Source organism: Sinocyclocheilus anshuiensis, unplaced genomic scaffold (genome assembly GCF_001515605.1).
Source record: "Sinocyclocheilus anshuiensis isolate Anshui unplaced genomic scaffold, SAMN03320099.WGS_v1.1 scaffold654, whole genome shotgun sequence".
Taxonomy (NCBI): Eukaryota; Metazoa; Chordata; class Actinopteri; order Cypriniformes; family Cyprinidae; genus Sinocyclocheilus; species Sinocyclocheilus anshuiensis.
The window spans coordinates 179,673-184,894 of NW_015544152.1; the positions used below are offsets into that span (position 1 = coordinate 179,673).

The 5,222-nt window shown below is 37.7% G+C and overlaps 1 pseudogene; it reads right to left on the reverse strand.

Moving 5' to 3' along the window:
• Positions 1–1,669: 1,669 nt before the first annotated feature.
• Positions 1,670–4,308, reverse strand: LOC107695203 (uncharacterized; annotated as a pseudogene).
• Positions 4,309–5,222: the final 914 nt, after the last annotated feature.

Genomic DNA, 5,222 nt, shown 5'->3' on the forward strand with positions numbered 1-5,222 from the left:
ACTTATGTGTAACAGTTTGATACGTGCATGAGGTCTTAAAGAGACAGCAACCTAAATAAACCTGCTGCTTTCTGTCATTAATGTTTATTTATACATTGAAGACTAACCAGTGTTATTTTAAAGTTAATAGATTATTCTGTTTCTGTGGTATTTCTGTACCTGAATATTACTGTTAAACCTACCTGAAAAACTTAAAGCACAGTTAATTTTAGTTGTATCTTGTTATTGTATTTGTTTGTGCCATTGCTTGTCATTAATCTATTCTTATTTTATTACTGACTGTTTACTTGTCTTTTTTAGTTAAAATAAATTAAATTCAGAGTTTGAAAGTTTTTTTAAGTAGGCCTATCTTCCTCACAATATAAATATGAATCAACAACATTATAAATTGTAAAACACAAATACACTGGGTGACGAAACATATGAGTTGGATGATTGTAGTTTAAAAATATGTCTAAAAAAATACCCTAACTCCCCCCTCAAATTAAAAAAATGCCCCCCATAAGAGCCACCTAAAGGGGGAATTCCCCACCCCCCGCCATTTTCCACAACGAAATTCAGGCCCTGTAAATGCACAGTTTGTAAATTACGTGTAATAAATACATGGCTATATTCAGTGAAAAACAAACAGATTTGCCTCACAAATGGCTCACCTAATAGCACAGCGACCAAAGTTTGATTCCACGCAAGGCCTCGTGCTGCAATCCTGGTCTTTTTCCACTGTGTTTCCTGTTGATCCCTACTGCTGCTGTTCAGCAAAGCAGATATGGCAAAAATACATATTTAAAAGTAAAATAATAATAATAAATAAATAAAATAAACTGTTGAAATAGATTATAATCTTACCACTTTCTTTGGTGTCACAAAGGTCCAAGCAAGTTGTTTCCTCCAAGTCAACAACCACTCATGAGTTTCAAAGCAATGCCTACAACGTGACAGAAGTGAAAGTCAACTTTTACATTTGTTATGACAAGATAACTTACACAACAGACGTGTATTCAGCTAGTTCTGTATAAAGACAACTTACTTTTAACATAAAGGATTTGATAGTGTTCAGTTTACTTACTTTAAAGTAGTTTCTTAGATTTTAGCAATTCCACCAGCCATGTATCTAATCTGAAGGGTCACAAAAATCACTAAAAAGGTCCAGAAAATGTTTTCCAGAAGTTTAATTAACCTCAGCATGTGGACAGCCAAACACTCTGAACTCCCTACTAGTATCAGACTCCACAAATTTTCAAATAACAAACTTATTAAAAGCCAAAATTAAACACTTATTACATTATATGCAGGTAGTTTAATCAAAAATCTGAAATATGCAAGTAAAGTTGGTCTTTCCCTCAATTTTGTTTCGACCAAACTGAAAAAACGCAGCCTCTAAGAAAAATTAACAAAATATTATGTTACATTGGCCTCAAGTAATCATTAGACATTAGTAACTTTTACCTAAATGTGGAATAATCCAGTTTGTCAATTTAACAGAACCAAAAACAATGCTTATTAAAATAAGCAATTTGGTTAACATTAAACCAAAACCTCAAAGAATACTTTTTCTGTTAGTGGTTAACAGAACAGTATGTATAGTAAAGTGGATACTGTTCCATACAACTAGTGCTGTTTAAGTGTTATGTACTAACACTTTAAACGGATGTTAACTGAAGGTCCATATTTAACATGTCTCTCTCCACTCATGATCAGAGAGATCAGCGATGAGGGTGAGGACTCTTGGATTCACTAACAGTTGCTTCTTGTTTTTCTTCGTTTCCACTTTTGTGCCCTTCTCAGGATTGATGTTGAAGAAACACCTTTCTGAATGCAAGAATTCAAAATCAACCACTAGATAAAGTAATTTGTTCTAAAAGAGAAAAAAAAAATACCTCTGAAGGAACTTAAGTGTGGAGCCCAGACCCACAGGATAGTGGATATTGAGGCAGTAATAGCTTGCAAACATCATGCAGACAGCAGTGATGAAGGTGGGGATCTGGTCGTTCACAATTATTTGGTCTACACTCAGCATGAATTGCTTTGCAGCATAACATGATGTTCCTGCAAGAAGATACAGTAAGAAAATAACTTCACACCAGCCAATAAAACAGATGAACTTACCACATACAATAACACATGGTGTCACAGGTAAGCTTTCCACTTGTACTTATTTTGCCGTACAGGTTTCTTCAACATAGTAGAAGAGGTTCTCCTCTTTTTCTTTAAAACAGGAGAGTAGGAGGAGCACCAGATCCTTAATATCTTCTGAGCAGCCCTCCAACTGTCCTCTCAAAATTTTCGACTTTGTGTTACAGCCTGCAAAACTTGTTTGCTCTTGTCTGCGCAAACGCCTCTCATGAAGTCCAGAACCCGTTTTCCTTTTTTCTCCACATTACTGAGGAAGGTCTCTTTTAGTGATACACCAGTAAGGTCATTAAAGTGAACCATCATGCCAATCTCCTTAAACAAAAAGGCCACTCTTCCATGAGTGATTGCAGATCTGTTCCATTGTTTATTGCTTTACGCTGGGAGAAGTAGGTGTACTTCATAAGAGTTTTTACCTCCTCTGGACTGAAGGTTGCCTGTTCACTGAGCACCTTCAATGTTTCTTTTTTCTTCTGTTGACTTTCCAGTGTCTCACTCACTGGCATGAATTTCATGTCCCACTGTATGCAGCCATATGTGTCCTGAACAGCTGCCCTTCGTTCAGCTGGGATTTCATCTGTATCATACTCATCTGACACTCGTTTGCATTTCAGTATCCGTGGTACTGAAGACCGCTTTACATTTTCAATTCGAGCTTGTAACTGCTTGACCAGTGAGTGATATCCTGGTCCTATCACATCACCTTCTATAACATCTTGCAGTGACTGCGGATACTTTCCAGCCATTTTCTTGGCAACTTCTGTCGAGGCTTGTCTGTTGGGAGAAGCACAGGCATGCATCATCTCAGAAGCAACAATCCTGATAATTTCTCTACGCAACCATGGGCTTGGCCTTTTCTCTCTCTCCAAACACTGCATCAAGGCTTCAGGAAGCTTCTTCCATGGAACCTGGAAGCTGCCAACCCAATCTGCAGCAGTAATTAGGTGGCTGTGTGAGGGTGTGGGTGAGGGAGAGAGTGAGATTGAGGAGCATGCTAAGGATGCTGGAGAGGTTAATGTTGACTGGCCATGGAATTCCATGGTCTGTGCTGTAAAATTTATTGAAATTCAAATGTACTGAATGACATTTATCTTAAAGGAATAGTTCACCCGAAAATTTTAATTTGGTATTCATTTACTCACCCTCAGGACACTCAAGATGTAGGTGACTTTTTTTCTTCAGTGGAACAGTAAAGAAGATTTTTAGCTGAAACTGTGGCCCTCTGTGAGTCCTATAATAGCAGTCAAAGGGAGCCATCTCTTTGAGAGTCAAAAATCATATTCAGATAAAATTAATACCCGATGTTCATGACGATACATTGAGGTCTTATGAAGCAAAATGATCGGTCTGTGCAAGCAACTGAATATTATGTACCTTAAATTCACTGTGTGTGCATACTGTCCTGAGAGCAATTGTTTACGTTGAACCAGTGAACATTGTAGCCAATCACAGACATGTTTTTTGCTTCTGGAATGCATATGGCCAGTCAGATGCATTTCTGATCATCCATTTGCATCTGTGATTGCCTGTTGCTCACAAATGTTTGTTGGTGATATCTGAAATTAATATGATTGGCCATTCGCATGCCAAAAGTTGCAAACATGCTTGTGATTGGCTACAATGCTCACCAGTTCAACATAAATTATTGTTCTCGGGGCTGTTTCCACACGCTGCAAATTTGTGGGAAAAATGTTATAAATAATGTTCAGTTTCTCGCACAAATTGATTGTTTTGCTTCATAAGACCTCAATGTATCATCATGAGCAACGGGTATTAATTTTGTTTTGTCTATATATATTTTTTGACTCTCAAAGAGATGGCTCCCCTTAACTGTCATTATATGAATCACAGAGGACCACGGATTCAACTAAAAACCTGAGGGTGAGTAAATGAACAGCAAATTTTCATTTTGGGTGAACTATTCCTTTATGTTATACTTAAAAATACATTACAGCATAATGTACTTACTGGTTGTTTCCAAGCAGCCACCAATTTTCTAGCTTGAATTGGACTCAGTACTGAAAGAAGATCAGCTTCCTGGATGTACTGAAAATCCTCCGTGGTTTCCACACCCAAAGATTGTAGCGTCTCTAATACAATATTTACAACTGAGGTTGGGAGGTCTGGTAACACATTAATAATGTCCCTGCTTATGTTGCTTGGCTCTGCATCATCCATTTCTGAGTAGGGGGGGACGATAAAACTCAACTAATACCAATGACAGTGTAAGGCATTCATTAGTGTGACAACACACTGTGTTTCAATGGAACCATTTGGTATCCATCCTTCACGTAAGAAGCCAACGGATAGAAATCAGTCAAGTCACTGATGTTCAGACACTGCATCTTTTCATTGTCTTTCCTCACCGAGTACACATGATACTGAGGAAGGAATTCTGCCTTGTACATTGACACCAGAAGATAAACAGTGTTGTTGTTTTTTATCAAAATAAGCATAAGTTCACCAAACTCCGCCAAATCAGTGTTCTCAGTGACAAGGACATGTCTTTTCTTGTATGATGTTCTTTTATACAGCATTTCTACAGTGACCTTTGTGTTGGTCTCAGTGAAGTCAAATTGTCTGACTACATCTTGAATGGCTTTACTGTATAGTACTGAGAAAAATGGACAACTCCCTTTAACTTCCAAGACAGCCTGATCCATTGAGTCTGCTGAAAGATAAGCCTGCAACATCTGATGTCTGTCAGACAGAGTAAGGTTTTTGAAATTCCTCAAATTCCTTGCACATCTCTTAAAATAACTATGCTTACTTTCGAAGCGCATGGTCCATAGTCTGATCAAGGGGACACATTTCAGGATCAGTGCTGGGTAATGACGTAAAAAATGGTGCTTTTGTCTCAGGTTAGTTTCTGGGAATAGAGCTTTTCTCAACTCTAAATATTCTTGAATAATTACATCAAGATATGCAACCTGAGCAACATAGATTTTCTGAGCACATATTAAATCCACAATGTCTTTCAGCAGCAGAGTCAACTGCCACACATCATCTGCTGTATCTTTTACATTGTCACCAATTATGAGAGGCAGCAGTCTTAAAAAATTCCAGTTCTGTATTGCATTTCCTGTGAGTTT